Here is a 13290-nt window from a genome sequence, read left to right as displayed (position 1 = left end):
TGCCATTCATAGCAAACCGTGTCTCAGAGTCCTTCACAACCGTGGCCTCTTCCCCCCACCCTGCCAGCACCTGGTGATTTTGGTCTCAAAAGGCGCTGTGACTGCTGCCTCAGCGTGCCCTGCTGTGACCCCTCTGTGGGTGTGGTTAAAGTGGAAGGGACGTAGCCTGTCCCCAGGTTTTGTTGGTGTTGCACCTCCGTGCTCTGTCGGAAGGCTTCTGTCATCTCCCTGACCCTCAGGCTGTACAGTGTCAGGGTGGCCATGTTGGCTGTTGTTTCAACCCTGTTCCACACAATGGCCCACACTATCCTGTGTGTAGCACCTTGGATGCTGTCCCTAATGGTCTACAGGTGTTCAGAGTGCAAATTACCAATTGCTTCCATCTCACGTTGTCTGCGTTCCATGTCCTCAAGCCTCCATGACAGCATGCTGCGTGCTGGTGTGTGCTGTGTGGGTGAGGGGCTCTGCACTGGCCCTGGGCTGTATATAGGAGAATTAAGGGGTGGAGGGACACACAATATCATTTGAGAGAAAATTCAGAGTTATATCAATTAAATCTGTTTTAAATAAGTCTAGCCCTTTATTCAGGTGAGCCATATGAGGGGGCATCAACATCCGGCTCATGTGTCTGTGCACGCTGGCGGCATGGTGGTATCTCTGGGGAGTGTTGACGCTGGTGGTATGGGGGGCTCTCCAGGGAGTGTTGATGATGGTGGCGTGGTGGGCTCTCCGGGCAGTGTTGATGCTGGTGGCATGGTGGGCTCTCTGTGGAGTGTTCTTGTTGAGGCGTGGTGGGCTCTCCATGGTCTGTGGCCCTTCGATAGGTGGTGACACCATGGTGGTGTCCCCATGCCTCCTCAGTCACCCTGCCAGCAGGTGTGGCCTTGGTGTCTGTGCTTCCAGCTGCGGGTGTGGGTGTAGTGTGTCTGGTGGCCTGTGGTGTGGGCATTGGCCAGGACCTGCTCAGTTGCAGTGTTACACGGCAGCACATCTGCCTCAGTGTGGCCTGAGTGGACCTTTGCAGGGTGTTGGTGGCAGACCTTGAGGGCCTGGATGCGCTTCTCCCAAATAGGCCTGCAACATCCTCCTCTTCCTCTGATGCCTCTGGTGATGTGTGATTACCTGTAGGGGACATAGGAAATGTAGTCAGATATGGTTCCTCTATGTGTGTTGGCATGTAAGTCACAATTGCTATGGCACAGAGTGGTACCTCACACATATGGGAAAATGGGAATGGTTGGTCAGGGCCGATTGTATGTGGGCCCAGCATCATGGGGTTGTGATACATGACCAGTTGGTCTTTGGCCTGTGTATGGGGAGGGCAGGGTGGTCATGCTGGGGCAGCTTACATCTGGCATGCATGCTTTTAGTCCTTCATGCCCCCACATCAGTTCCCAGGTGGCACTCACATAGTGTGTGTGGGGGGCTGGATTAGTCCATGGCACTGTCATGGCTCTGTGGGGCACTGCTGTGCAGCCAGCAAGACTGCACTGTGGTGCAAGGGGATTGGCAGGCTGGGCACATGTTGGTGTGGGGATGTGTACTTCCCCGTGGCTTGTCTGCCATGCCAACATCGGGCAGGCCAACGTGGCCCGGAACATGCTGTTGTGACTGCTGCACGGTGTTGTGGTTACTCATGCACCTCAATCCCGCTGGCATAGGGGTGTGGTGCGCATGGCATTTGTTTGGTTCACTTGCCAACCTTCCCGCTGCTTTGATGCTCAGGGGTGCCATTTGTGCCCTGCCCCATGGTTGTTGTGGAGGGTGGCTGATTTGCCACCCTGTCACTTTGCCCTGTCGTCATGCCCAGCTCCGGAGTCTGCTGACATGTGTCCTTGTCCACTGGGGCATTTTATGCTGGGCACCACCGCTGTACTGCCGAATCCCTCTATCCCTTTGATGTCAAGCACCGTATTGCATTTGTCCTCGCAGACAGTGAGGGCCAGTGGCTCTGCAGTGCCTACTCCAGTCATCAGGGACTCCTGGCTGTGTTGGGACAGCAGTCCCCACACCCTGACCCTCAGGGCGATCCACTGCTTGCGGCAGTCCTCTCCATCACAGGTATATTTACCACTGCTGTCACCTTCTGGCAGATGGCATTCCACATGGCTGTCTTGCTCTGGCCAGTGGTATTCTGCTGCCGACTGCCATAAAGTTCCTCACAGTGGGCAATTACCTCATCTGTGAGGACCACCAGTTCCCACTCACGGAATTTTGGTTTGCGCAGGCGATGTTCTGCCACCTTGCCTCTTATCCTCTCCTGGGACATTCTTGCTTCTTTCCAGGACTGGATGGCTGCAGGAAGTGGAGATATTTAATGGATTGTGTTTTTCAAAATGGCTGCCGCAATGCTTCCTGTTTGGGCAGTGATGTAATTTCCGTGGCCCGATATTAGCGCCGGTACTAATAACGGCGGGATTACCAGCAGTAGCGCTACTAGCGCCGGTCTGACGGCGGTAACTCCTATTTCAGTGTAGTTTCCACTGGGCGCTAATAGCGTTTCCGCCAGAGTCGGGGGCACATTCACTCCAGATTGTGATACAGCACTAATTCCACTGCATGACCCAGTGGTAATGATATATCTGCTTGGTGGAAATTGCGCTGAATTACTGCCAGACTTGTGATGGGGCCTATAATCTTTATTACTAGTCAAAACACCAGAAGAGTTGCATAATAAAATCACAATGTATTATGCAGATGTTCCTTCCTTCTTCCAATTCCATGACAGCACTTCAAATGTCATGCATTTTACCAGATTCAAATTCTTTTAACATTCTCCTTCCTTACTGACCATGTACAAATGCAGCAGCATTCTCTGTCAAACGTAATTAATTAAATTGCCACCTCCCCATTAAGTCTTCTACTTTCTTCCTCTTGGTGGACATCAGTTTGAGGTTCGATATTCTTTTCAAACAGGCGGCCATCCTAGATATGGAAGACATGACTATTTTTGACCTTTCATCCCTAATAACCTCTTCCACTCATATTTGCAGCCATACTTGTGACCAGTTATGTATTCTCAAGAACTACAGTTTATCTTCTCCAACGTACAACCATTGGCATGACCCGAGCATAATAGAGTTTCCTTCCAACTTCTTTAGAAAAATCCTCAAAGTGAAGAATGATTTGTTCTGGTCTAGATCCCATAACATCAATATGTAATGTAACACATAAAAAATCACAAAAATACATTTCATCACAAGTATTTTTTTATTTTAACATTTAAAAAAGCGTGCCAAACCCTTGGGCATCAGGGTGCTGGTTACAAGCAAGCGGTACATCATATATACAAAAAGAGGCAGTGTCAGGTAACTGGTGATGTGGGTGTCTTATAGTAGTAGTTCTGTGGGTAAGGCATCCTGGGTGAATAGCAATGTTTTAAGATGTCTACAGAAGACCCATAAGATTGTTCAGCTCTGAGTTTGTGAGGAAGAGAGTTCCAGTTTTTTGTCGCAATAGCAGGGAAGCTTGAGCCCCCAGCTCGTTTCAGTCTGTACCTCAGGGAAATCAGGCAATTGGTGTAGCGTGACCGGCTCGGCCTTGAGGATTTTGCTTTTTATAGTTTTTGCGAGACATATCTAGCTGCAGAGTTGGTCATGAATTTGTGTGTGATGGCCAATGTTTTTAACATAATCCGCTGTCGAATGGGGAGCAAGTGAGCATTTTGTCTAGCCACTGTAATACGCTCTCACCTGGGGATATTCAGAGCAGCTCTGAGAGCATTTTTTTGTATGCTCTGCAGTTCGTTGAGATTTTGGACAGAAGTGCCTGCGAATAGGGCGTTGCAATGGTCCGGTCTCGACCTTGTGAGGCAACTCGTATGAGCTGGCGAGCAGGCATTGGCACTCACCTGCCTGTTAAGTGATTTAGTGATAGGGCAGTGCCTAGGTACACAACAAGCATTTTCACTGCGCTGGATACCGGGATTATCTTTCCATCAATAATGAAGTCTTTGTGTTTGGGGTCGAGCTTGTTGAGGGTGGTTTGGGATCATGTCTGGAGAATTTCAATTTTTTCATCCTTAAGGCAAAACATATTGGTAGCCATCCAAGCTTGGATGGTATGGTAGATAGAGTTCAGGGCATTGGTATCAACCGTATAGTCGCCTGTGAAGGGCATGAGTACTTGTGTATTGTGCACGTAGTTTGCAAAGGAGATACCCATGTCATCTACAATTTCAAAATGGGATTTAGTGAAGATATTATATAGCGTAGGTGAGACACAGGAGTCTTGGGGGACCCTGCAAGAGATGGAGGTAGGTGGGTCTGAAACTGAGTCAGAGAAGACCCTGACGGATCTGTTAGTTAGGAATGAGGCAATCCAAGCAGTGGCCTGTTCTGAGAAGTGTGCTGCTGAGCCGAGGTGCTGACATAGGATATGGTGATCTACCAAATCAAAGGCAGCTGATACGTCCAATGAGAGTAGCAACAATGCCTTGCCAGACTCTTTGACTTCATACATCTGGTTTTTTAAGACTAAAAGGGCAGATTCTGTTCCATGACCAGGTCTGAAGCCAGATTATCGTAGGCCTAAAAGATTATTGGCGTTGAGGAAAGACTGGATTTGGATATATGCAGCTCTATCCAACATTTTTAGAAGAACAGGGACAGTAGTAATGGGGTGATTGTTAGCAGGGATGTCAGGGTCTAGAGAGGAATTCTTTGGCAGAGGGAATACCCAGGCATCCTTAAGGTTGGTCGGGAGTTGGCCGAAGGTGAAAGAGGTGTTGATCAGGTTGGTGATGAAGGGTGTCAGAGCTGAGGCACAGTCGTTGATCACAGTTGCTGGGCAGATATCACCTTGGCATCTTGAAAGGTCGAAGCCTTTGTTGATGTGTAGTGTTTTAGTTTCAATGACTAACTTAAAGTGAAACATCTGGGATGCATGATAGGGACAGGCTGACCTGTCAGTAGTAGTCAAGGTGAGGATACAAAAAAGGTAGCAGGCGCCCCTCTCTATAAAGAACATAGCATGATAGCCTGTTCTGTGGTTTTTTCCCACTTTGAGAGTCTGCAGCCATCACTTTTTATTCACTGCACTTTTCACAAAGGAGGAATATCCATTTGCATATCAGTCTTTATTCCGCCCTCAAGGGCAGTCCAGCATCGAAATGCCAGGCAAACCTCCTTTGAACAAGAGTACCAACAGCAACCCCAGGCATGTGTTTCAACCTTGTTGGGCCTCATCAGTGAGGTGGAGCTGTGTCTCTCTGAGCAGTGAGCAAGGGGTCCACGTCTGGGTTCCCCAGGTAACTTAGTGTGACTAACCCCAAGTTCCTTGCAAAAATACAAAAACGTAGCAGGACCCCTCTCTAGAAAGAACATCGCATGATAACCTGTTCTGTGGCTTTTTCCCACTTTGAGAGTCCGCAGCCATCGCTTTTTGCTCACTGTACTTTTCACAAAGGAGGAATATCCATTTGGATATCAGTATTTGTTCCGCCTACAAGGGCAGTCCAGTACCAAAATGCCAGGCAAACCTCCCTTGAACAAGAGTAGCAACAGCAATGTCAGGCACGTATTTCAGCTTTGTTGAGCATCATCAGTGAGGTGGAGCTGTGCCTCTCTGAGCACAGTGAGCAAGGGGTCCACGTCTGGGTTTCCCCAGGTAACTTAGGGTGACCAATCCCAAGTTCCTTTCAAAAATACAAAAAAGGTAGCAGGCACCCCTCTCTAAAAGGAACATGGCATGATAACCTGTTCTGTGTTATTTTCCCATTTTGAGACTCTGCAGCCATCGCTTTTTGCTCACTGTACTTTTCACAAAGGAGGAATATATATTTGCATATCAGTCTTTGTCCCGCCCACAAGGGCAGCCCAGCACCAAAATGCCAGGCAAACCTCCTTTATACAAGAGTACCAACAGCAAAACCAGACGCGTGTTTCAGCCTTGTTGAGCCTCATCAGTGAGGTGGAGCTGTGCCTCTCGGAGCACAGTGAGCAGGGGCCACGTCTGGGTTCCCCCAGTTAAGTTAGGTTGACCAACCCCAAGTTCCTTGCAAAAATACAAAAAAGGTAGAGGGAATTCCTTTTTGGAAGATCTTTTTCTGTAAGGAAGCCAATGTGTCAAGTAATGCACTTTGAATGCTGTCTTTGTTGCAGCTGTCTTTGGGCGGCGTGGGTGTTAATAGTTCGCATAAGATAGCAAAGCGTTCTCGTATACTGGAGCTAGAGTTCGGGATCCTTAAGTTGTACATTGCTTTTTTTAGCAAGGAGGAATGCATTTTTATAAGCATTTGCCGTGGTTGTAAAAAAATGTTATTGCACTCAGATTTGGGATTTGGGATTTGGGTAGGCAACTTAAGGTCGATGGTGGTGGGTGTAGATTCCAGGGTGGGGATGGTGAAGACAATCATGCTGCTGTCTGACCAAGGGCAGGGTGCATTAGATGTTATAGTGGTGTGGCAGTCAGAGTCAGCTAGCCAAGTGTCGTCAATTCATTGGATAGCGATAGTGCATTGCAGACACTAACATCATTAAATAAAAGGTTTAAATCACCCAGAAGAAAAGATTTGTAGGAGTGTTTAGTATTTGTTGAGATTGCATGTAAGATGTCTTCGTCAAATGTGGAAATTGGCCCTGGTGCTCTGTAAACTAGGTGGACTACTAAGGTGGCTGTGTGTGAGAGGGTAACTTTAATAGACAGAAGTTCTCCTGAGGGCAGGGTGTCATTGTTGAATCATCTAATTACTAGAGATTCTCTGGCTATCCCAGCCACTCCTCCACCTTTAGCGTGAGACCTGTCGCTCCTGTAGATTGCGTAGTTTGACGGGATGGCTAGCGTCAGTGCTGGACCTGCGGCAGGATGCAGCCAGGTTTCAGATATCGCTAGCAGGTCAAGATCATGGGAGGTGATGAGGTGTGCAATGTCTTAGCATTTATTAAAGCTCCCTTGAGTGAGCAGGCTGGTGTAGGTGATATAGTTGGTGTGTAAACATTGCTTTGTCAATGGTTGTGGCTAGGCAGTACAGTTGCTATTTGGAGGAAAGAATGAAAAATCTGCCGTGTGCTGGTGTTGTTTGTGTAGCGTTGTGGTGTTCTGGTCATGTTTGGGGCAGGACTTTGGCTCTGATGAGGTGAGGATATGAGTGGGATTAGCTGATCCTTTGATAGGCTGCAATGGCTCTAATGTAGGCAGTTGCTGCGTATCACGTAGGTCAGAAGTGGGACCATGCGCAGATCCATGTTTAATTGGACATTTGTGGGCACTGGAAGAGGATGAAGAGATAGTTTGTGAGGCAAAATTTGTGTTTGAGGACAACTGCCTAGTTCTGTAATTGTTAGAGGGACTAATGCGTCCTCGTAAGCATTGGTTTCGCTGTTGAGTAGTTTGTGTCTTTGAGTGGGTGCACTCTCGTAGGCACTGATTGTGTAGTTCAGTGGTTTGGGTATTTGAGAGGCGAAGCCAGTTCTTGTTTGCAAACGCCTGCGTGGTTAAACTATGCCTTAGAGAAGGGGGCGTTTTAGAAGTGCGGCAGGGTCTGATCTCTGGCATCCATTCATAATTCATTCAAGGATACAAATATGATAAAGTGCACAGTGCAAGCAGTATTTAATTAATACAAATTGCAGGACAAATATTATTGTACAAAGAGCATAAACCTTTTCTTATTTTTTGAAACATCTCCTGGATAAAATGAAATAGCAAAAATAATATGTTTATGCAAAATAGAGTAACATAACTAATTAGCATCCTGTGTTAACCTAATCCTATTCCTTCTGAAATCCGTTTTTATAAAGGAGAAATTATAAATAAGCACACAATGTCTTCTTGCTTCAAAAGACAGTATCCACACATGACCCTGTTTCCTGTTCCGGGTAAAATCTGTTACTAGGAGAGAAGCCCGAAGAAACCTAAATAAAGTTCTTAAAAGAGTCTAAATTTCATCTATGTGAGCTTCCTGTACCTGGAAAGTCATGTTCACAAAATAAAAACGGGCTAGAGAACTCCCCCAGCATGTGTCTAGCATAGGTTAGAGTGCCCATTTATGATAAAGCTGAAAACCATCCTAATTGCCCTTTCCCCAATCCCTAATTCCATAGGTTTAGCCTGTTCCTGGAAGGATGGCGCCCTCCTCCCCGTCTTTCTCGCCCTAGCTTCATGGCCACAGGGTTGGATTTGCCCACTGATTCTGATCCAGAACCTGTGCTCATTGCATGTAACCACAAAGGCCAATACATAAACCTGCCTTTGAAAATGGATTATACCTTCTTTCCCACCTAGGAAATATAATACATGGTTCACTGAAGCATTGTGAAAACTGCGTACATCTGAGCAGAAATGGGCTTATTAGCTACAACCCTGAGCAGAAAAGTAATACTGTGCATGGTTATAAATCGGGCTTGTATGAAGAGAAAACTTTGTAGTTTCTGAACAAATACATTCTGGTTCTCTTAACCCAAAGAAATCTCCAGAATTGGTCAGAGTTTAGCCACTCTCACTGTAATAAACAACTCAATAATTCAGTGCAGTCATTATCTGATTCGCTGGCAGATTATTCGAAAGATAAAATCAAAGTCTTAAATAGACCCGTAACTGGTTATAAATGCCCCCTCCCCCTTCCAATGTTGGCCTGCATTTAGTTCTTCTGCTTTTCCTAGCCTTGCTTTGGAGATTGTCCCCACTGGTACACAGAAGGATATCTGTAAAATTATCTCCATCTGCAAACTCTCTGGCTCGCTGCTCGATGGTTGCATAACCAAACCTTTTAAAGAAATCTCAGATATAATTGCTTATGATTTGGCCCTCTTAGTTAACAGCACTCTTTAAAAGAAAGTCTATTGTCGGTACCTTTGCTGAAGATGTTCAATATAAATCATTCTGAAATTAATAATTATCAATACATTGCACAGGTTCCCTATTCTTCCAAAATATTGGAAAGAGTGGCAGCAAGGCGCTTTCACAATTATGTTGAGGCTTTACCCGTTTTTTAAAAAAATGTTTAATTTATTTGTATGTAATCCCTAGGATTTTTACAAAAAGAAGTGAAGAAAACAAAAACAGATCATGCGTTTAACGAAGTCTGATGTCTATTAAGGAGGATCCTACTGGAAAAAAGAAGAGGAGCGGTCAGTTTGCGTTCGAATTGCCACCTGGTTTGGCTGACTCTGCCTTGGAGATCAGGGCGTCATTACGAGAGTATGTTGAAGGATTTTTACTGTCGCTGTTTGCCAGGCTGCTCTGTCTCTGCCAATCATTCTATGCCACCATTGTTCTTCATCCACCTGTTTGTCGTCCGTCTGGAATTGTTTCAGGTAGGTGGATCTAATCATCTGTTTTTTTTGGCAAGACAAGAGCAGGTGGCGAATTGTCTCTTTTTCCTTTCCACATAGTCATAACTCGCTGGTAGCAGAGAGACCTCGTATTGCCAGGATTTCGTTTGTTTCCAGTAGATACCCCTTTTTCACCACCATCACACTGGGTTTTTATCTGGCATGATCACAGCCACTTTTGGTTAGTGCTCTTGACGATTTGAGGCTGAAGGTTGATGGTGGCAGTGTGGTAGACTTGATTTCACTGGACTTACTGGTCTTTCTGGCACTGTTGACCACCAGTTGCTTGTCGCTCTGCTCGCCTCTTTAGGTAGTTGGGATCAGGCATTGGAGTGGATCCATTCATTTCTCTGTTACCTTTCTGGTTAGATTGTATACCACAGCACTCTTGTCCATATTATTATTTAACATTTATGTCATTGTCCTACACCATCTTGATGCACCATCTATTTTTTAGCTTTTTAGATATGCTGATGACATACAGATTTTGTCTGATTCTGACTGGAGATCACGCAGACCTCTCAGAGAATTGTAAATGTTGCCTTTCATCAATCGATGCCCAGATGTGTCAATTCAAACCTAAACTGAATAACTCAAAATCTGAGATTAGTATGCCTTTACTTAATCTTGCTTTGCATTCCTGTACTATTTGCCCCCAAGTGCCTCTGTACATGCCCAAGACTTGTTCTGATTATGAACAATCTAGAAGTATGATTTAATATGGGTCTGACTCTTGCTCATCACATCTCAAGTTTAGTCCACCTTATTTGTATAAGATATGAATTATTTGGGATATTCTCCTCATGTTTTTTTCCCCCTGATATTACAATATCCAATAGATTTTGTTCCATCAGGATTGACTATTATAATGCAATATTTTTTAGCCTTCATGACTACTGCATCACTTGATATGATATGATAGTTTATTTATATAGCGCATATGCACAATGTGTTTCAAAGCGCTTCAAGGCAAGGGAAAATACAATGACATTCTTACAGCCCATGAACAGTAAGGATGTGAAATTAACTATCGTACTCGGGCTGACGACATTTCAGATAGTGCCAGGACCTAAAACATAGAAAATTAAGGGAGGGGGAGAGTGGGAAGGAAATGGAAACAGACAGAAAACTACCGTACTAGGCCTGATGACATTTCTGGTAGAGCCAGAGAAAAACAAAAGGTGAGGAGAGGGGTGCAGAAAGGGAGAGGAGGAACGAAACAAGCAAATATCATACAAGGCCTGACGAAATGTCAGATAGTGCTGGAGGGAGACAGGGGGGAACAAATAAGGGGAGGAGACAGACATGGGGCCTCATTACATGGTAGGCGGTAACCATGGCGCTATTAGCGCCATGGTTGCCGCCGGTATTTTACGGTGTTCGTCTTGGTGGATGACGGAATAACCGCCCTACTCCAAGGTGAGTGGGGCGGTAATTCCCCATTCACCAAGGCACTTCCCCAGTCCCATTTTTGCCCCCATAGGGCTCAATGGGAATTGGGAAGGCGCTTATTATGGTACCGCACATTGCGGTACCGTAATTAGCACCAAGGTCCCTTTGCAGCACCCTACTTTAACGGCTGGTAAAACCAGCCGTTAAGGTCGGGTACCGCAAAGGGAACTCGTAGTAAGGCGGTAAGGGATTACCGGTACCGGTGCCCTTAACGGTACTGGTAAACCCTTGCCGCCTACCGTGTAATGAGGCCCATGGTGTCTATCATACTAGGTCCAGGGACAATTCTGATAGAGTAAGTTCATAGGAGAAAGTAAGGGGAGGAGGGGAGGAGATAGAAAAAGGGAGAGGAGGAGAGAACAGAAAGTAAGCAGTCAAAAGGAGTGGAGAAGCAAGAGGGGAGAGCGAATACAATTGCAGAAGTCAGTAGTAACACATAATGTTGCAAGCCAGGATACAAGATGAAGATGGGAACAGCATGATTCAGTGCCACCATGAGTACAAGATGGAAAGGAAGTCCAGCAAGAGAGTTGAGAAAGGGTGACACACTGTGAAACAATGAAGTCCATAAAGGCAAGTCCAGTATTGGCCACAAGACGGTGATGGTCAAACCAGAATGTATCAGGACAGACTCCTGCAGAAGTAGGCTGGAGGGGGGGTGAGGGGGAGCAGTGTAGACTTCAAGAAATGCAGAATTATGCTGCAAGACGTTTATTTATGTATTGCATTGAAAATGTGTCCCCAGCCATGTGTGCCCTTCATTGACTCCCTTTGGACAAACAAATATATTTTAAGGATCTCTTCCTTGGATCTAAACCCATCTATGCAAATTGGTCTCTCTTCCTATCACCCAATGATGCTCCTGCTCCCCACCTCAACCTCTCTGTTCCCATGTTGCTAATCTGCTTGTGGTGTGTTCTTTGTGCTACTCTTGCATTGGCGGTCATTGTTTCTCTGCATAATCCCCTCACTTGTGGAATTCTCTTTCTGCATCTGTGCATTCCATTCCAGAATTCCTCTCCTTTAGAAATACGCTTAAAAAAGGGTTGTTACATTAGCCTGGTCTATCCACCCAAGAACTTTCATTCTTACCTGTCAATACCAAATGAGTGTTTGTTTCCATTTTGCTCGAGAAGCACCAGTATGCCAGAAATTGTGATAGTGCACTATACAAAAACAAATGAATAGAAATAGAAAATAGATGGAGACCATATGAACCCTTTGATATATAAGGAGAGCTAAAAGGATAAAGAGGGAAAGAGAGAGACAGAGACAGAGATATGATATATGATATGATATGATATGATATGATATGGCATTTATAACGCGCCTATACACAAGTGTTTCAAGGTGCGACGAGGCAAAGGAGGGGGAACAGGGGAAGACAGATAACGATCCTACTAGGCCAGGTGTCATTCAGATCGCGCAAGTGCATGGGTAAGGGGAAAGGGAAACGTGCGAGGGTGAAGGGTGAGGGGAAGTGCAGTATAGAGAATGAGAGACAACATGAAAACAACAGTAGACTGAAAGGAGGTCTGACCCATCTATTGGGACCGGATCCCCAGAACTTTATATAGCTAAAGAGATCAAAAGTCCATTCATCTTGGAAAATTAAAATTATTTATTGTATAACGTGATGCTTTCAGTTTAGAGAACATTTTCACAGGTATTCATCTGAATCTGGTGCAATTTACACACATTTGTTATGTTATTGACACTTGTAAAGCGCATCAGTCACCCAAAGACCTCATGGCACTATACCCTAAGCAATGTATGCAGTGGCTGAGTACCCACAAGAAACTAGAAAAGAAATGTTTTCAAGGCGCACAGGAAACAAGAGTGTACCTCAATAGCACACAGGTGAAGAGGAAGAGAATTTCCAAGCCTGTGCCGCAGCCACAGAGAAAGCACGGCCTCCAACCCGAGAGTGCATACACCTAGGAACAGAGATAGTCAAAGAAAACTGAGAGTGCAGTGTTCTCAGGGGAACATAAGAGCAAAACTTCACCTGAAGATATTCTGCCCCTTTTTTGTAGAAGGCTCTGTGTACTAAGCACAGAGAATTAAACCTCCCCAATTGCTCAACTGGGAACCAGTGGAGCTGCTGAAGAATGGGAGTCATATCGTTATCTTGTGGAGGGTGAAGAGCCGTTCTAGCAGCGAGGTGGAGAAATAGTGTGGTGCAGCAAAAAAAGCGCATTCCAATAATCTATTCCACTGATTACCACAGAGGAGACCACTAAGGCCTGAATTTTAACAGGAATAAAAGGCAAAACCTTGCGTAGAGTCCTCAGCTTGAAATGACCCTTTTGACAAGTGGCTGACACCTGATCCAACATGGATAAAGAAGACATAATCTTGATGCCTAGATCTTTGATTGAAGAAACATGTGTGGGTACAGGGTCCAAACTAGCAGGCCAGAACTCTGGGGTCCAGAACAAAGAAGGATTAGTGGTACCAACCACCAGCACCTCTATCTTCTCCCCATTCAACCTAAGCCAGTTCCTGGCCATCCATCCACTCACGGCCTCCAGGCAAATCCTCAGCTGAACAGCTGTATCAGGCT

The sequence above is a fragment of the Ambystoma mexicanum genome, chromosome 2q (genome assembly GCF_040938575.1).
Source record: "Ambystoma mexicanum isolate Mex_15411 chromosome 2q, UKY_AmexF1_1, whole genome shotgun sequence".
In the NCBI taxonomy this organism is placed as follows: Eukaryota; Metazoa; Chordata; class Amphibia; order Caudata; family Ambystomatidae; genus Ambystoma; species Ambystoma mexicanum.
The sequence above is the reverse complement of the archived record's forward strand: the minus strand, read 5'-3'. Positions refer to the sequence as shown.